Here is a 22,028-nt window from a genome sequence, read left to right on the forward strand (position 1 = left end):
GTACCCTACCTCCCCAAAATGACCCAAGCTTATCATCTTCCAAACCTAAGACCCCAATCCCCAATAAACCCAAAATCCCATTACCCCCCAGACCTGCCAGACCTATGCCCCCACCTCCTCGGGATCCAAGCACATTCACAAGCACAACCTCAAGTCCCGCAAGTCCCAGCAGCACCATGACCACCTCTGTCCTTGGAGAAGCCCTCCCTATTACCTTTGGCTCCACCTTGCCCTCTAGGCTGCCCCGAGAAAGCTCTGGCATCAGCATGACCTGCTGCTAGGGCCCCGAAGTGCCAGGCAAATTCTGGGACCATCTGTGTCAGAAGTCCCAACAATGAGCCTACCCAGCAGCTCCAGGCCTATGCCAGAAGGCAGCCCCCCAAACCTGCCAGTCTTGCTGCCTTCTGGCACCCTCCCTGAGGCAGTCAGCCTACTCCATCTCCCTGAGGAGCTAGAGCTGCTGTCTGAGTCAATGGTGGAGTCCATGATCATGGAGTCCTTGAATCCACCAGCTTTCTATACCTTCCTCACTCCTGATGAAGATGGTGAGTGCCATGGGCAAGAGGTCAAGCCATGCGGGGGAGGTATGAATGGAGAGCTCCAGGGATTGGGAGCGTACAAGGCTTCTGCAGATTCTAGTGATGACAGTTGCCTGATTGCTTGCTTTGAGACTTTGAATCAGCTACTTAACCTCTCTGGGCCTCAGTACATAAGCACAGAATTAGAGGAGGGATGTTAAGACTGGGAAGGCTAAAGAGAAACAATCTGGTCAAGCTGTGGTTTTGACATTTGCTATGTTGGACAAGAGAATTGTTCATGCTTCCCAAGCAGGGTAGGGATACAGGGTTCTAAATGGAAGCACCACTGGGTAAGGCAGGTCTGATTAGTTCTTTTGTGCTCTGTAAACTGCCCTGCTAACGGAGAGGGGTACACAAATTGGAAAAGATGATAATTATTATCTTTAAATTGCCCAAAGACTGTGAAGTAATAACAGTTAACATTTTTTTAGTCCTTCCTATGTGCAGGTACTCGTCTACATTTTGTACTTTTAGTCCCTCATTTAACACACACACACACACACACACACACACACACACAACCTGTTGAAATCTGCATTTTACTCATGGGGGAAACTGAAGTACAGAGAGCTGAAGTAACTTATTCCATGTCACACAACTAGGAAGAGATCTGGACCTACATTAATTTGGTCATAGACTGAATGTGCTCCACCACTCCATTGTTCTGTCTTCCTAAGAAGAGTGACATTTCCTGGGAGACCTTATAGGGCAGGATTAGAACCAGTTGGTGGTGGCAGTAAGTCACAGGGATTCAAATTTGGGCATGAGATCCTTGACATGCCCCTCTCCTTCACCCCTCACCAATATCCCATCCATCTTCAGTTCTTGGCAATGTTACCTCTGACATATTTGCCAAATGCACCCACTTCTCACCACCCCAACTGTCACTATCTTAGGGCAGATTACCATCGTGTCTACCTTAGAAAACTGTTCCAGTCTCCTCACTGGTCTCCCTGCTTCCTCTCTCGGGAGATTTTTTTTTTTTTTTTTTTTTTGCCATTCTTCCCCAGCAGCAAAAGGATCATTTAAAAACAAAGATTACTTCATGTCCCTTTCTTACTTAGCTACCCTCAAGGGTTTCCCATCACACTAGGAATGAAGTCCAAAGTTCCCTTTATAGCCTACAAGGCCCTGTGTGATCTGCCCTCTATCCCATACCCCTCTGACCTCACTTTCTCCCACTCACTCTCTGAACTCTAGCCCCCCTGGCCTCCTCTCTATTCACTAATGGGCCCTGCCTCAACCCCATCTCCACTCAGGGACCTCTCTCAAGCTGTTCCCTCTGTTTGATAATTGCTCTGTCCTGCCCTGCCCTGCCCCCTGTCTACCATCTTCATCTCTTGCATTGCCACTCAAATTCAGATCACACCTTAGATCTCAGCTCAGATGTCCTTCCCACCCTCTCCCCAACTGCCCCAGACTTCATCAAATATCTGTAATTCCCTCAGTCACTTTATTATTTTTTCTGGGGCTCCTGGCCTGGTTCAGTCAGTAGAGCATGTGACACTTGATCTCGGGGTTGTGAGTTCGAGCCCCATGTTGGGATGTAGAGATTACTTAAAAATAATACTGGGTGTTGTATGTAAGTGATGAATCACTAAATTCTATGCCTGAAACCAATACTGCACTGCATGTTAACTAACTAGAATTTAAATAAAAATTCGAAAAGAAAAAAAATAAAATTTTGTTTAACTACTAAAAAATAAATAAAACCTTTATTTTATGAGAGAGAGAGAGTGAGAGAGAGAGAGAGACAGACAGACAGACAGACAGAGATATTCACAAAGACCCAGACACAGAAGCAGAGGAGACAAGAAACACAGTGATACATAGAGACACAGGGACACAGAGGTAACCAGGGAGACATAGGTCAACACCATGGTCCAAGACACCAAGGACTAAGAAGTACAAGCACAGAGACATGCTGACATGATGACTTACAGACACGGGATAGGGGATGAGAGGAGAAAACAGAGACACAGGACCACAGATCTACAAAAGCATAGAAACAGAGATGCTGCACACACCAAGACTTGGTAGCAAAGACCCAAGGACATGGGCACATGCAGAGGAGCACACTAAGAGTGGAACTGGAGCACAAACTTATATACTCAGAGATCCAGTGGCAAAGACGTGGGAACGCAGACACCCAAACTGTGACAAACACCAGCTAAGACACAGGGGTTAGGCTAGGTAACAGAGAGACATAAAGACAAGCAAGCTGGAGGCCCAGATATAATGGAGACACTGTGACATAGGGACACAGGAATTTAGAAAGGGAGAGAGAGAGAGAGACAGAGAGAGAGAGAGAGAGAGATCCTAGAATAAGTAGACATGGGGATGTGAACCCACAAACACAGCCATATGGATACAAGCTAGAAATGGGAACAGATACACAGGAACATGTCTGGGAGGATCAAGATAGGAACAAAGAAACCTAGACACATAGAAACAGACACACAGAACATAAACAAACGGGCAGAAACACAGTGACAAGGAAATCTATCCAGAGAGGCAGGGAGGCAAAGGCACAGAATAAAAATAAACCTGGGGATACCCAGAAATAGAAACACACAAATAGGCCACAAATGAAGAGCTGGGGACAGTGAATCAGGCACAGGGACACAGAGAGTGGCTCAAAAATAAAAAGACACGAGTAGGAGAATACAAAGATGGCAGCAGTGTAGGGGAATGCTATGCTCACCTCGTCACACAACCAGAACTAGATAATTATCAAATCATCCTAAATACCCCAGAAATAGACCAGAAGACTGACAGAACAAACTCTGTAACTAAAGGGAGAAAAGAGGCCACATCGAAAAAGGTAAGGAAGTGGGGAGACATGGGTTAGGGGAGAAAAGAATCCTGGGTGCTGCAGAGGGGAGGGAGCTGTGGTCACAGAGAAGGGTAAGAATGAGGAGCACGCAGGGGAATGCACAAAGAGAATGCATCCCCAAAGCCATTGGCTTGAAAAACAAGAGTGGCTGAATTTCACGAGTTCTTGCAACCAAGGGGGCTTAAAGGCTGGAGTTTTAGAGGTCAGTGGGCTTGGCTGGAATAGACTTGGAGGGCACTGCGCTGCTCCTGGAGAGAAGGCAGGCAAAGGACCTGAAGGCAGACAGTGTGGAAACAGCAATCTGAAAATCACCTGGGACACACAGTGGGAGAGTTTATTTGTTCTTCTCGTAGTGTGTCCCTGAGAGCCAGTATTCGTGGAGATGCTGCTCCGGGGACAAAGAAGGTGACTGGCGCTATTTCCCTCCCCTGACCCACAGCATAAACAGGGAGCCACCTGGAGCAAGCAACACAGCGCCCACACTGGCTGCCTAACCTGCTTACACCAAGCCCCACACCCCTGTGCTCTGATGGGACTGTCCTTCTCAGTCAAGCTTGCTCCAGTCCCAGCACAGAGGGCCCCTTCCCAGAAGACCAGGAGAAAACCATGCCCACACCACATCTCCCAACCAGAGAGTTCTGCAGGGCTTCAGTTCCAGTGGAGGTACTTTCAGGTCTCATCTAACAAGCAGACTAGAGCACACCCACTTAAAACTCACCACTTTCTGCCAAAGGACCAAACACTGCCCACTGCAGGCAGAGAGCCTCTGCAGACAGCTACCCTGAAGGATAGAGCAGCCAAAACACTCCTGCAGAGTGCACACAACACACACCAGAGACACTTCCTGAAGTGCCAAGCCCTGGACACTACATGACCTCTTCCTCATAAAGCCATCGCTCTCAGGAGCAGGAAACATAACCGGCTATTCTCCCACACAGACGAAGGCAGAGACCTAGACAAAATGTCACATGGAGGGATTCATCCCAAATGAAAGAATAAGATAAGGTCATGGCCAGAGATCTAAGCAAGACAGATATAAGTAACATGAGTGATGGAGAATTTAAAGCAACAATCATAAGAATACTCCCTGGGCTTGAGAAAGAGTAGAAGATTTCAGGGAGACCCTTACCACAGAGATAAAAGAGTTAAAAGCCAACCTGACAGAAATGAAAAAGGCAATAACTGAGATTCAACCCCGGCTGGATGGAATAACCACAAGGATGGAAGGAGCAGAGGAATGAATGAGTGATATAGAAGATAGAATAATGGAAAATAATGAAGCTGAACAAAAGAGAGAAAGCCAAACTATGGATCATGAGGAAAGGCTTTGGGAACTCAGTGACTACATCCAACATAATAACATTCGTATCATAGGAGTCCCAGAAGAGGAAGTGAGAGAAAAGGGGACAGGGGGTTTATTTGAGAAAATAATAGCTAAAAACTTCCCTAATCTGGGGACGAAAACAGCCATCCAGAACCAGGAGGCATAGAAAACTCCCATCAAAATCAACAAAAACAGGCCAACACTAAGACATATTGTAATTACATTTGAAAAATAGAGTGATAAATTAAAAATCTTAAAAGCAGCAAGACAAAAGAAGTCCTTAACCTACGAAGGAAGATACATAAGGCTAGGTGAGATTTCTCAACAGAAACTTGGCAAGCCAGAAGGGAGTGGCATAATATATTCAAAGAGCTGAATGGAAAAATCTGCAGCCAAGAATACTCTACAGCAAGGCTATCACTCAGAATAGAAGGAAAGATACAGAGTTGTCCAGACAAACAAAAACTAAAGGAGTTCGTGACCACTAAAACAGCCCTGGAAGAAATATTAAAGGGACTCTTTGCAAAGGAGAGATGAACAGGGATAATGACAAGAAAGGATCAGAGAAAATCTCCAGAAATGACAAGAACAAGTAATAAATTGGCAATAAGTACATACCCAGCAATAATTATTCTGAGTGTAAATGGACAAAATGCTCCAATTAAAAGACATAGGGTGTCAGAATGGATAAACAACAACAACAACAACAACAACTGAGTCTCATCTATATACTTCCTACAAGAGACTCATTTCAGACCTAAAGACAGCTGCAGATTGAAAGTGAGGGGATGGAGAAACTTTTTTTCACACAAAAGGATGTCAAATGAAAGCCAGCATACTGATTCTTGTATCAGACAAACTAGACTTTAAACCAGACTGTAGCAAGAGAAGAATGACACGATTCATAATAAAGGGGACAATACAGCAAGAAGATCGAACAATTGTTAATATCTGTGCACCCAACACGGGAGCCCCAATAAAACAATTAATAACAAACATGAAGGACCTCATTGACAATAATACAATAATAGTAAGGGACTTTAACAACCCACTTACAGCAATGGACACGATCATCTAAGCAGAGAATCAACAAGGAAACAATAGCTTTGAATGACACACTGGACCAGAGGGACTTTACAGATATATTCAGAACATTCCATCCTAAAACAGCAGAAGACACATTCTTTTCATGTGCACATGGAACATTCTCCAGAGTAGATCACATATTGGGTCACAAATCATGCCTCATCAAATACAAAAAGATTGAGATCATACCATGCACCTTTTCTGACCACAACACTATGACACTACAAGTCAACCACAAGGAAAAAAAATTGGAGAGATCACAAGTACATGGAGGTTAAACAACATGCTACTAACGAGTGAAAGGGTCAACCAGGAAATCAAAGAAATTAAAAAATACATGGAAACAAATGAAAATGAAAACAAAATGGTGCAAATCCTTTGGGATGCAGCAAAAGTCCTAAGAGGGAAGTACATAGCAATACAGGCCTGCATTAAGAGGCAAGAAAAATCTCAAATAAACAACCTAACCTTACACTTAAAGGAGCTAGAAAAATAACAACAAACAAAGCCTACAATCAGCAGAAGGAAGGAAATCATAAAGATTAGAGCAGAAACAAATGACACAGAAACAAAAAACAAAAAACAAACAAACAAAAGACAATAGAACAGATCAATGAAACCAGGAGCTGGTTCTTTGAAAAAATTAATAAAATTGGTAAACCCCTATCTAAACATAAAAAAGAAATGAGAAAGGGCCCACATAAATAAAATCACAAATGAGAGAGGAGAAATGACAACCAGCACCACAGAAATATGGACAATTACAAGAGAATATTATAAAAAAAACAATATGCCAACAACCTGGGAAAAATGGATAAATTCCTAGAAACATATAATCTACAAAAACTGAAACAGGAAGAAACAGAAAACTTGAAAAGACTGATTACCAGCAAAGAAATTGAATCAATAATAAAAAATCTCCCAACAAACAGGAGTCCAGGGCCACATGGCTTCACAGGGGAATTCTACCAAAGATTTAAAGAAGACTTAATACCTATTCTTCTCAAACAATTCCAAAAAATGGAAAAGGAAGGAAAACTTCCTCATTCGTTGTATGAAGCCAGCACTACCCTGATACCAAAACCGGACAAAGATTCCAGCAAAAAAGAGAACTACAGGGCAGTATCCCTGATGAACACGGATGCAAAAGTTCTCAAGAAAATACTAGCAAACCTAATCCAACAATACATTAAAAGAATCTTTCACCACGATCAAGTGGGACTTATTCCTGGGCTGCGAGCATGTTTCAATACTTGCAAATCAATCAGTGCCATACACCACATTATGGTGTATGGATCAACCATATGATCAACCATATGATCCTCTCAACAGATGCAGAAAAAGCATTTGACAAAGTAGGACATCCATTCATTATAAAAACCCTCAACCAACTAGGGTAGAGGGAACATAACCTAATAAAGGCCAAATACAAAAAACCCACAGCCACTGTCATCCTCAATGAGCAAAACCTGAGAGCACTTCCTCTACAATCAGGAACAAGACAGGGATGTCCACTCTCACCACTGTTATTTGACATAGTATTGGAAGTCCTAGCCACAGCAATCAGACAATGAAAAGAAATAAAAAGCAACCAAACCAGCATGGAGGAAGTACAACTTTCACTATTTGCAGATGACATGATACAATATAGAAAACCTGAAAGACTCCATCAAAAAATTGCTAAATTTGATGCACAAATTCAGTAAAGTTGCAGGATACAAAATCAACATACAGAACTCTGTTGCACTTCTATACGCCAGTAATGAAGCAGCACAAAGAGAAATCAAGGTATCAATCTCATTTACACTTGCAGGAAAAACCATAAGATACCTAGCAATAAACCTAACCAAAGAGGCAAAAGACCTGTTCCCTGTAAACACTAAGACATTGATGGGAGAGCTAAGATGGCAGCATAGTAGGAGGACCCTAGACTTGCCTCATCCTTTGAACACAGCTAGATAACTGTCAAATCATTCTGAATACCCAAGAAATCAACCTGAGGACTGATAGAACAGACTGCACCACTAGAGGGAGAGAAGAGGCCACATTGAGGGAGGTAGGAAATACAGAGATGTGGTTTGTGGGAGAAAGGGATCATGGGAGCTGCGGTGGGGAGGGTTCCCTGGCCGCAGAGAAGGGCAAGAGAGAGTGGAGTGCACAGGGATACACACAAAGAGAACACTTCTCCAAAGCCATTGGCTGGGAAAACGAGAGGGGCTGATTTTCGTGAGTTTTTGCAACCAGCGGGACACAAAGACTGGAGTTCTAGAGGTCCCTGAGCTTGGCTGGGGTAGAGGCCTGAAGACACTGTCTTACTCCTGGAGATGAGGCAGGCAAGCAACCCCGGGACAGACTGTGCGATCTGAGGATCATCTAAGGTGCATGGGAGGGACTCTTCGTACTTTTTTGGAGCACATCTGCAAGAGATGGCATGGCCTCTCTGGGGACAAAAGAACTGGTAGGCGCCACTTCCCTCCCCTGCCCTTCAGCATAGGTGCAGAGACACTTACTGAGGGCAGCAAACCCAGACACTGCCTGTTTAGCCTGCTTTGCTCCAAATCCCGTGCCCCTGTGCTCTGGCGTGACTGCCCTTCTGGGTCACACCTGCATCGGTCCCAGCACTGCGACACCCTTCCCCAGAGGACCAGCACAGGTCCCCACCACACCAGGTCCCTGAAGTTTGGAATTTTAAAAATCAGCAGGTGTGGCTCGGATAGAGCCCAAGGTGCGCTGCACTGCTCCAGGCAGGCAAGCAACCCAGAGACAGCATGAAAACAGCGATCTGAAAAAAGCCTGGGATGCATGAGGGGAGATCATTCGCTCCTCTGAAAGTGCTTCCCTGAGAGCAGCAAACACGGGCTCCCAGACTCCTGTCTCCGGAGACAAAGGAGCTGGCTGGCGCCACTTCTCTGTCCCACCCGTCAGCATAAACTAACTTCAGTAAACAACACAGTGTCAACACAGGCTGCCTTACCTGCTTCTACCAAGTCCTGCCTCCCTGTGCTCTGCTGGTACTACTGCTGTTTTGGGGCAAGCGTGCTTAAGGAACAGCTCAGTGGGCCACATCCCCAGAAGACGAGCAGAAACCCCCGCACGCAGGATGTCTACTGACCACAGAGTTCCGCAAAGGTTCAGTTCTAGTGGAAATAGTATCAGGTCCCTTTTAACAAGCAGACCAGAGCACAACTAGTTAAAACTCGCCACATTCTGGCCAAGGTCCAAACACTCCCCCTCTGCAGGCAAGGAGAACCTCTGCAGACCACTGGCCTGAGGGATAGAGCAGCCAAAACACAGCATCAGAGGGCACACAGCACACACCAGGGACACTTCCTGAAGCACCAGGCCCTGGGCATTATATGAACCCTTCTTTGTAAAACCACTACTTGCAGGAGCAGGGAACATAGTGGGCTTTTCTAACACGCAGAAGAAGACAGAAACTGAGACAAAATGCCAAGATGGAGGAATTCACCCCAAAAGAAAGAACAAGAAAAGGTCATGGCCAGGGATCTAATCGAAACAGATATAAGTAATATACCTGACCCAAAACTTAAAGCAACAATCATAAGGATACTAGCTGGGCTTGAGAAAAGCTTGGAAGACATCAGGGAGACCCTTACTGCAGACATAAAAGGGCTAAACACCAATCAGACCAAAATGAAAAATGCAATAACTGAGATTCAAAACTGACTGGATGTAATGACCACAAGGATGGAAGAAACAGAGGAATGAATAAGTGATATAGAAGATAGAATTATGGAAAATAATAAAGCTGAACAAAAGAGAGAAAGAAAAATTTTGGATCACAACAGCAGACTGAGGGAACTCAGTGACTCCATCAAATGTAATAACATTCATATCATCGAAGTCCCAGAAGAAGAAGAGAGAGAAAAGTGGGCAGAAGGTTTATTTGAGGAAATAATAGCTGAAAACTTCCCTAATCTGGGGAAGGAAACAGTCATCCAGTTCTGGGAGGCACAGAGAACTCCCAACAAAGTCCACCAAAGCAGGCCAACACCAAGACAATATTGTAGTGAAGTTTGCAAAATACAGTGATGAAGAAAAAAATCCAAACAACAGCCAGACAAAAGAAATCCCTAACCTACCAGGGAAGGCCCATACAGCTAGCAGTAGATCTCTCCGCAGAAACTTGACAGGCCAGGAGGGAGTGGTATGATATATTCAACATGATGAATGGGAAAAATCTGCAGCCAAGAATTCTCTATCTAGCAAGGCTATCGTTCAGAATAGAAGCAGGGATAAAGAGTTTCCCAGACAAACAAAAACTAAAGGAGATTGTGACCATTAAAGCAGCCCTGCAAGAAATATTAAAGGGGACGCTTTGAGTGGGAAGGGAAGACCCAAAGTGACAAAGACAAGAAAGGAACAGAGAAAATGTCCAGAAACAATGACAAAACAAGCAACAAAAAGGCACCAAATACATATGTATGAATAATTAGTCTGAATGTAAATGGATAAAACGCTCCAATCAAAAGACATAGAGTGTCAGAATGGATAAAAACCCAAGACCCATCTATGTGCTGCCTACAAGAGACTCATTGTAGACCTAAATCACACCTTCAGACTGAAAGTGAGGGGATGGAGAAACATTTATCATGCAAATGGACATCCAAAGAAAGCCGGAGTAGCAATACTTATATCAGACAAACTAGATTTTAAACCAAAGACCGTAACAAGAGATGAAGAAGGGTGCTACATCATAGCAAAGGAGACTATCCATCAAGAAGACTTAACAATTGTAAATATTTATGCCCCCAACTTGGGAGCACCCAAATATATAAAACAATTAATAACAAACATAAAGGAACTCATTGATAATAATACAATAATAGTAGGGGACTTTAGCACCCCTACACTTACAGCAATGGACAGATCATCTAAGCGGAGATCAACAAGGAAAGAATGGCTTTGAATGACACCCTGGACCAGATGGACTTAGCAGATATATTCAGGACATTTCATCCCACAACAGCAGAATACACATTCTTTTGGAGTGCACATGGAACATTCTCCAGGATAGCTCACATATTAGGTCACAAATCAGGCCTCAACAAGTACAAAATGATCAAAATCCTACCATGCATCTTTTCTGACCACAACAGTATGAAACTTGAAGTCAACCAGAAGAAAACATTTGGAAAGACCACAAATAGGTGGAGGTTAAACAGCATGCTCCCAACCAGTGAATGGGCTAACCAGGAAATTAAAGAAGAAATTTTTAAAATGCATGGAAACAAATGAAAATGAAAACACGACAGTTCAAAACCTTTGGGATGCAGCAAAAGCGGTCATAAGAGGGAAGTATATAGCAATACAGGCCTACCTCAAGAAGCAAGAAAAATCTCAAATAAACAACCTAACCTTACACCTAAAGGAGCTGGAGAAAGAACAACAAACGAAGCCTAAAGCCAGCAGAAGAAGGGAGATAATAAAGATTAGAGCAGAAATAAATGATGTAGCAACTAAAGAAACAGTAGAAGAGATCATTGCAACCAGGAGATGGGTCTTTGAAAAAATTAGTAAAATTGGTAAACCCCTACCTAGACTCATAAAAAAGAAATGAGAAAGGACCCAAATAAAATCACAAATGAGAGAGGAGAAATGACAACCAACACCACAGAATTACAAGCAAGTATAAGAGGATACTGTGAAAAACAATATGACAACAAACTGGACAACCTGGAAGAAATGGATAAATTCCTAGAAATATATAAACTACCAAACTTGAAACTGGAAGAAATAGAAAACTCGAACAGGCCAATAACCAGCAAAGAAATTGAATCAGTAATAAAAAATGTCCCAACAAACAAATGTCCAGGGCCAGAGAGCTTCATAGGGGAATTCTACTAAACATGAAAAGAAGAGTTAATACCTATTCTTCTTCAACTATTCCAAAAAATAAAAATGGAAGAAAAACCTCCAAATATATTCTATGAGGTCAACATTACTCCAATTCCAAAACCAGACAAAGACTCCAGCAAAAAAAAAAAAAAGAGAGAGAGAGAACTACAGGCCAATATCCCTGATGAACATGGATGTAACAATTCTCAAGAAAATACTAGCAAATTCACAGACCTCTACCTCTGAAACAAATAATACATTATGTGTTAAAATAAAGAAGAAGATAGTAGGAAGGGAAAAATGAAGGGGGAGAAATCGGAAGGGGAGACAAACCATGAGAGACTATGGACTCTGAGAAACAAACTGAGGGTTCTAGAGGGGAGGGGGTGGGGGGATGGGTTAGCCTGGTGATGGGTATTAAAGAGGGCACGTCCTGAATGGAGCCCTGGGTGTTACACGCAAACAATGAATCATGGAACACTACATCAAAAACTAATGATGTAATGTATGGTGATTAACATAACAATAAAAATAAATAAATAGATAAATAAATAAATAAGAAAAAGAAAATACTGGCAAATTCAATCCCACGGTACATTAAAAGAATCATTCACCGGGATCAACTGGGATTTATTCCTGGGCTGCAAGGATGGCTCAATATTTGCAAATCAATCAACGCGATACACCACATTAATAAAGGAAAGGATAAGAACCATATGGTCCTCTCAAGAGATGCAGAAAAAGCATCTGATAAAGTAGAACATCCATTCATGATAAACACCATCAACTGAGTAGAGGGAACATACCTGAACATACTAAAGATCATATATGAAAAACCCGCAGCTAATATCATCCTCAATGGGCAAAAACTGAGAGCTTTTCTTCTTCAGGAACAAGACAGGGATGTCCACTCTCACCACTGTTTTTTAACACAGTATTGGATGTCCTAGCCACAGCAATCGGACAACAAAAAGAAATAAAAGACGTCCAAATCGTCAAGAAAGAAGTAGAACTTGATATTTGCAAAAGACATGATACTCTATATCGAAAACCCAAAAGACTCCCCCCAACAATTGCTCGAACTGATGTATGAATTCAGTAAAGTCACAGGACACAAAAATCAACATACGGAAATCTGTTTTGTTTCTATACACCAATAATGAAGCAGCAGAGAGAGAAATCAAGGAATTGTCCCCATTTACAATTGCACCCAAACGCGTAAGATACCTAGGAATAAGCCTAACAGAACAGGTGAAAGACCTGCACTCAGAAAATTATAAAGCACAGATGACAGCAATTGAAGAGGACACAAAGAAATGGAAAGACTTCCCGTGCAAACAATGAATCATGGAACACTACATCAAAAACTAATGTTGTAATGTGTGGTGATTAACATAACATAATAATAAAAAAAAAGACTTCCCATGCTCATGGATTGGAAGAACACATATTGTTAAAATGTCTATACTACCCAAAGCAATCTACACATTTAATGCAATCCCTATCAAAATACCAACAGCATTTTTCACAGGGCTAGAACAAACAGTCCTAAAATTTGTATGGAACCACAAAAGACCCCAAAGAGCCAAAGCAATCTTGAAAAAGAAAAGCAAAGCTGGAGGCATCACAATTGTGGATTTCAAGTTATATTACAGAACTGTAGTGATCAAGAAAGTATGGTACTGGCCCAAAAACAGACACACAGATTAATGGAACTGAATAAAAACCAGAAATGGACCCACAACTATATGGTCAACCAATCTTCAACAAAGTAGGAAATTATATCCAATGGGAAAAAGACAGTCTCTTCAACAAATGGTGTTGGGAAAAGTGGACAGCAACATGCCAAAGAATGAAACTGGACCACTCTCTTACATCATACACAAAATGGATGAAAGACTTAAATGTGAGACAGGAATCCATCAAAATCCTACAGGAGAACACAGGCAGTAACCTCCCTGACATTGGCCATAGCAACTTCTTACTAGATATGACTCCTGAGGCAAGGGAAACAAAAGCACAAACAAACTATTGGGACTTCACCAAGATAAAACACTTCTGCACGGTGAAGGAAACAATCAACAAAACTAAAAGGTAACCTTCAGAATGGGAAAAGATATTCGCAAATGGCATATCTGATAAAGGGTTAGTATCTAAAATCTATGAAGAACTTATAAATCTCCACACCCAAAAAGCAAATGATCCAGTTAAAAAAAATAGGCAGAAGACATGAATAGACATTTTTCCAAAGAAGACATCCAGATGGCTAACAGACACATGAAAAGATGCTCAACACCACTCATCATCAGGGAAATGCAAAGGACAACCACAATGAGCTACCACCTCACACCTGTCAGAATGGTTAAAACTAAGAACACAGGAAACAGCAGGTGTGGCTAGAATACAGAGAAAGGGGAACCCTCTTACACTGTCGGTGGGAATGCTAACTGGTGCAGCCACTCTGAAAAACAGTATGGAGTTTCCTCAAAAAGTTAAAAGGGTAACTACCCTACAATCCATCAAGTGCACTACTAGGTATTTACCCAAGGAATCTAAAAATACTAATGTGAAGGGATATATGCACCCTGATGTTTATAGCAGCATTATCTACAATAGCCAACTTATGGAAACAGCCCAAGTGTCCATCGACTGATGAGTGGATAAAGAAGATGTGGTATACGTATGTTGGAATATTACTCAGCCATAAAAGTGAAATCTTGCCATTTGCAACGACATGGATGGAGCAACCGAGCATTATGCTAAGCAAAATAAGTCAGTCAGAGAAAGACAAATACTATATGATTTCACTCATGTGGAATTTAAGAAACAAACAAACAAACAAAAAAGGAACAGATGGGAGAAAAAAGAGAGAGAGAAGGAAATCAAGAAACAGACTCTTCACTATAGAGCACAAACCGATGATTACCAGAAGGGAGGGGGGGTGGGTAATATAGGTGATGGGGATTAAGGAGTGCGCTTGTTGTATTAAGCACCAGTGATGTATGGAAGTGTTGAATCACTATATTGTACACCCGAAAGTCATATTACATGGTATGTTAACAAACTGGAATTTAAATAAAAACTTAAAAAAAAAAAAAAGACATTGATCAGACACCAGACACAAGCCGTGAGACAGGAACACAGAGATGGTGAGTCAGATCAAAACAAAAGCAGGGTCAGAACAAGAAGGTAAGAGAAACAGATGCAGAGAGGCACCCTGGAAAATAGATGCATAGAAACAAGAACACAGCCATGGGGACATAGAGAACATGAGGCAGGGACCGAGAAATAGAGTTATTGAGTCACAAAACAACTTAAGACACTGTCACAGCAACATCAAGAAACAAATACAGAGACATTGGCCAAAACTGGGGAAAGTAAATGGAGAATTACAGTAAATACCAAATCACAGACATGGAGAACAAAGTCCCAGAGATACACAGACTCAGAGACTCACCCACAAAAGGTACATGGAAGGAAGCATATGCAGATTCACGAGCACAGACACTGCAACACAGAGGCTCAGAGACACCCAGATACAGGAATACAGAGACCCTGAGACACACTTCCAGTGGATCACAGAGGTTCAGGGGTATGCAAGGACTTGGGGATGCACAGAGTTAAAAACATAGAGATACTGGCACTGGAACACAGAAGCTCATGGGCATCCTGATACAGAGATGCACAGATGCTAGTTCACAAGCTAAGGCTCAGGGACATGTAACGATTTAGGGACATGCAGACTCAGGGATGCACAATGACTCAAGGACACATCAAGACTCAGGAACATGCAAAGATTCAGGGACATGTAAAGAATCATGAATACACAAAACTCAGTGATGCACAGAAGAAGGGATGCACAAACACAGAGAATTGTTGGATTCCCAGACACTGAGACACAGAGATCTATGGGCACACAGAGACAGGAAGACACAGACACTAGATTGAAGAGGCTCTGGATATGCAGAAACTCAAGTACCTTCAAGGACAAGGATGCGCAGACACTAAAACACAGTGATGAGGGACACACAGAGACAAGAACATAGAAGCCGAAGAATACAGGCAGAGACTCAGGGACACTCAGAGATGGTGATATACAGACACTGAAACAGAGACTAATAGGATGTACAACACAGGGATGCATAAAGAATGGGACACAGAAACTCACAGACTTCACAGGGGGTCAAGGACATGCAGATACTGGACCACAATATACAATGGAAATCACAGACACCAGAGCACAGGGACACTGGGATGCAGAAACCTTGGGAAACTGAAATATGCAGACACTGGAACACAGCTGGACACTTGCCCATATAAATATTAAGATACACACAGCCATGAAGAAACATGGGAACCCACTAACACACAGAGAGACACAGGTATACACACAAACACACAGACACTAGAATAGATGTCAGAACACACAGGGGTGGTGGCACACAGAGACAATGGGACCAGACACTGCCACACAAGTACCGGTACATACAGACACTGGGATACACAGAGGGACACATAGAACCTGAGATGGACACACACACCTTTGAGACACAAGGAAACTGGGGTATGAAGACTGAAGCACACAAAAGAGGAAACTCAGAGACACACAGTAGCATGCCAATACTGGGACACACAGACGATAGGATGCAGGCATTGAGGCACACAGACTCAAGGACAGACAAAAACACTGAGACACACAGACACTTTGACTCACAAATAGTGGGACAAGCAAACACTGGAATACACATACACTGAGGTACAGTGGCGTTGAGACACACAGAAACTGGGACACACCCTGGGACATACAGTTATAGAGGCTTACACAGGCAGTGGCACATACAGCCATGCGGCTACACAGAACTGGGCCATATAGACATTGGGTCAAACAGACATTGTGATACACAGACACTGGGCTACAGATACCGGAGTACACGGAAACACTGAAACTAGTAGACACATGTAACATGCAAATGGTCAAGTTACACAAAGTGGGACATATAGAAACTGAGGAACGCAGATACTGGAACCTGCATAGATACCAAGACACACAGACACTAGAACATACAGTCATTAGGACATAAACAGATACTGGGGACACCCAGACATTAGAGTACAGAGAAACTCTGGTCTGCAGACACTGGGAAATATACAGACACTGTGATACACAGTCGTTTTGACACAGACACTGATGCACAGCCAGGGGTAGAGGAAGAAATTGGGATTTATAGACATTGAGGTTCACAGACACTGGGATACAAAAACACTGGAATACACAGATACGTGGGGGGCATAAACACCGGGACACAGCCCCTGAGACACATAGACATTTGGATGTAGAGACACTGAAGAATACAGTCCCTGGGACATTCAAGCACAGGGAAACAGGGTGCACAGACAGAGACAAACGACCACTGGGGCATACAGACACTGACACACACAGACGTTGCAATGCATAGGTAATGGAACACACAAATGCTGGGGTTCTCAGAAACTGGGAGGTACAGACACCAGAAAACATATAGACCATGGGATATACAAACACTGGTTGCAAACACTTAAACCTACAAATTCTGGGACACATAAACACTAGGACATACAGACACAGGGATATAGTCTCTGAGGCACACAGAAACACTGAAACTCAGATATACTACACCATGCTGACACAGGGACATTGTTACTGAAACATACAGACATTAAGATACTCTGACCCAAACACACAGAAACTAGAGTACAGACACTAAAGCACACAAAACACTGAAACACATAAACACACTGCACCATGCTTTCTTTGGAACACACAAACACTGGAACATACAGACATTGACACAGACACTGGAACCTACAGTCGTTGGGACATGCACGGACAGGAGAACACATAGACACTGGAACTTACAGATGTGGGGATACAGACACTGGGACATACAGACACTCTTTTCACAGATATTGAGACACACAGATGCTTGTACAAAAACACTAGGGCACACAGACGGGAATAGGCACACAGAAACACTGAACTGAGATACACAACCAACATGTTGGCATTGTGACACACAGACGCTAATGCACTCACTTATAGACATAAAGAAAAACTGAAATACAAAAGACATTGTGGTACATAGACGCTAAGACACATAGACCTTAAGACACACAAACATTTGGATATACAGAGACTGGGTGAATGATGGAGCCATTTCCTAAGACGGGGGAACCTAGGAGAAGAAGTAGGCTTTGGTGGGGAGCCTACATTAGTTTAAGGTGTCTGTGGGCCTCCAAAAACAGTTATTCATTAATTAATCTCTCTTCTTTCTCCAAAAGTCTTGAGATTTGATGCATAGGTCTCTGTTAGAATAATTTTGGTTGCAAGTAGTAGAAAATCCAACTCAAACTATTTTAATAAAGGGGACTTACTGGCTCATGCAACTGAAAAAAAAAATTCAAAAGTAGGGTGGGCTTCAGAACCAGTTCAGCTGTTCAATGATATCACCAAGGTAACATTCAACTTCTTTCTATCTCTTCACGGCCTTCCACAGTCACTCTATCCTAAGCTTGGCTCCCTTAACCACAGGGTGACTGCCAGCAGCAACAAACACTGGAGGGAAGTCCTGAGTTTCACTCTAACTTGCGTACATGCCCACTTTCAAATCAGTTATTGTGTCCTGGGATACAGGGTTGTGTTAACTGGCTTAAACCAAACCCGAGCCCACTCTTGGATGTAAAGATTGAGTCAGCCTCAACCAACTACAGGGCTGCTACACATTGTGTGAGGGGTAAAATGAACGCTGGATAGACCACCAAGCATGTCACTACATCAGAATAAGTGGTTTGGTTATAATAAACACGGCAGACCAGGTCAAATGAATAAGTGCCCAGTAATGATGGAGTAGTAATTATACCAGAAGACCCATACTGGGGAAAGCTACTCAACACAGCCCAAAAGCTTGAGCTTCCTAGCAACCATGGTGCAAAATGACAATACAGGGATGATCTCTGAAAGTGATCTTCAGGTAGCTGTTTCTTCATAGTAGCAAATGACTGCTACTGCCATAACCGCCACAGTCCCCTCTATCTTCTATGTAAGTTGGGTAGAATCTACAACTCAGCAATGCTACTATTAACAGAGGATAAGACAGAGGCCAAGAGAGTGTGTGTGACCTACTTTGGAGGACAAAGCAAGTCAATGGCAGAGCCAGGACTAGAACCCCCAATGTTTCTTAGCTATAAACAACAGAAATAAACTCTGGCTGATTAAAGCACAAAGAAATTTGTTAAACAGTTCTTAGATAGTTCACAGAGTCTGTGAGAGCAGGAAAACCAGATGCAAAGGCAACATAGCCAGGAATGATACCCAGACTCCCACCTCAGAATTTTTCCAGAGGAGATACTGCTCATGACGGCCACTGGAAACTGATGCCATCATTTGCAGTTCCCACCTCACCAGCTCTTCCACTGCCTCTGGAAATCAGATGTAGTCGCTGCAGCTGCATTCACCCACCAACAAAATGGATTCCATGTAGCCCCTGCTTCCTTAAGCTTAACCCCTGATTATAAGTCTAGGATAAGTTGATCTAATTACTGTAGTCTAGTCATGTGCCCAAGCCTTAGCTGCAAAGGAGTCTAGGCAAGTGAGGAGGTGGCTTTTTCAGCTTCTGTTGTGGCAGGTGGGCTCTGTTGTATAAGGCAGGGGATTACCAAACACAGAAAAGGAGTCAGTAACCAAAAATGGCGGTAAGTCCTCATTATACCTGGCTTACTGTCACCCTACCCAGGGCTTCTACAATGGAGCCACTTATTCTGCAACCAGTTGTTCAATAAGCATTCCCCAAGTACGGTAAACCAGCAACACTAGGAGAAAAATGTAGGGGGTAGGAGACGTACGTTCTCCCTGTCCTCCTTCCAGGCTGGTTGGAGTGTTCCACCCACACAGGAGCTCTTTGGTAAATAGCACCAAATACTCCTGAACAAGGTTTAAGACTGGGAAGGCTTCCAGGGGTACGTGGGGCTCAGTTGGTTAAGCATCTGACTCTTGTTCTCAGCTCAGGTCTTGATCTCAGGGTTGTGAGTTCAAGCCCTGCATTAGGCTCCATGCTGGTCTTGGAGTCTACTTAAAAAAAAAAAAAAAAAAAAAAGACTGGGAAGGCTTCCAGAGGAATAAAACTTGGTCTGGACCTTCGAGGATGAGTAGACATCAGAGAGGAAAAGAAGAGGAAAAGAGCATTGCATCTAGTCTCCACTCTCAATCCTCTTCTTTTTCTTTTCTTTTTTTTTTTTTTTTTTTCAATCCTCTTCTTTTTCATCTGGTCCCTACCTGGTTGCTGGCTGTCTGAGTACCTATTCACATGTGTAGAGGATGGTTGAACATCACCATTGCCTCTGGATTTCCAGGCCTAGAGCTAAGGGCCATGCTGGGGCCAGCAGCAAACAGACGCATGGTACAAATGGCTGGACGGTACAGACCAAATGAGGCCCAGCAATGGTCTCCATTGTCACCCAGAAGGATATGTGATCACACACACCATTTCCTTCTCCCTTTTCACGTGACCTCAAGTTGGTGAGTTTTTCCCTCTAAGTCTCAGTAAAATGGAGAGAATCAGTCATATTTTGCAGGACTATGAGGTTGAAATAAAAAAATATGTATGTATGCATGCATGTATGTATGTATGTACGTATTTACATACATACATATACACCTTTATAGTACCTGGCTCAATGCCTAACACATAAATGGTACTTGATGTTATTGGCATTCCTCTTAGAAAGTCAGAGGTTAAAGGAACTTTAAAAATTACCCATCTCGGCCAACAGACACATGAAAAAGTGCTCAACATCGCTCGGCATCAGGGAAATCCAAATCAAAACCTCAATGAGATACCACCTCACACCAGTCAGAATGGCTAAAATTAACAAGTCAGGAAACAACAGATGTTGGCGAGGATGCAGAGAAAGGGGGACCCTCCTACACTGTTGGTGGGAAGCAAGCTGGTGCAGCCACTCTGGAAAACAGTATGGAGGTTCCTCAAAAAGTTGAAAATAGAGCTTCCCTATGACCCAGCAATTGCACTACTGGGTATTTACCCCAAAGATACAAATGTAGGGATCCGAAGGGGTACGTGCACCCCGCTGTTTATAGCAGCAATGTCCACAATAGCCAAACTATGGAAAGAGCCAAGATGTCCATTGACAGATGAATGGATAAAGAAGGTGTGGTATATATATACAATGGTATATTATGCAGCCATCAAAAGGAATGAAATCTTGCCATTTGAAACAACGTGGATGGAACTGGAGGGTATTATGCTGAGCGAAATAAGTCAATCAGAGAAAGACATGTATCATATGACCTCACTGATATGAGGAATTCTTAATCTCAGGACACAAACTGAGGGTTGCTGGAGTGGTGAGGGGTCGGAGGGATGGGGTGGCTGGGTGATAGACACTGGGGAGGGTATGTGTTATGGTGAGCACTGTGTATTGTGTAAGACTGTTGAATCACAGACCTGTACCTCTGAAACAAATAATACATTATATGTTAAAAATAAAAAAAGAAGAAGATAGTAGGAAGGGAAAAATGAAGGGGGGAAATCGGAGGGGGATACGAACCATGAGAGACTATGGACTCTGAGAAACAAACTGAGGGTTCTAGAGGGGAGGGGGTGGGGGGATGGGTTAGCCTGGTGATGGGTATTAAAGAGGGCACGTCCTGAATGGACGCAAACAATGAATCATGGAACACTGGGTGTTACACGCAAACAATGGTGTTACACGCAAACAATGAATCATGGAACACTACATCAAAAACTAATGATGTAGTGTATGGTGATTAACATAACATAATAAAAATAAATAAATAAATAAATAAATAAATAAATAAATAAATAAATAAATAAAATTACCCATCTAACACTCGTTTCTTAGGGTAGCTAGGGCCTAAAGGGGGTAAAAACATTGCCTGGGATCACACAGGTTAATGGCAGAGAAAGAACTGTAACCCATTCTTCCCAACTCCTTCTCCAAGGCTGTTTTTTTTTAACCTTTTTCTAGCTGAGTCGTGTTGATTACAATCCGCACTGTGGGGGTAAAGTCAGTGGGTCATCCCTTCAGTGGGTGTTGGCCTGTCTTCAACAGTCGGAGGACTTATTCATCTAAGATATATAGAAAATTTATCTATGCCGGGTTATTGCTAGACAAGTTGAGGGACTAAAGAGGACTCAGACCTGATCCCTGCCCCTGAGATATTCCAAGACCTGAGAGAAGATGGTTATAAACACAGACAACTGCAAACAAACAAACAAACTGACAAAAACTAGAGATTTGTGTGTGTGTCAGGTAGTGAAGGGACTAAAGG

The sequence above is a fragment of the Halichoerus grypus genome, chromosome X (assembly GCF_964656455.1).
Source record: "Halichoerus grypus chromosome X, mHalGry1.hap1.1, whole genome shotgun sequence".
NCBI classification, from domain to species: Eukaryota; Metazoa; Chordata; class Mammalia; order Carnivora; family Phocidae; genus Halichoerus; species Halichoerus grypus.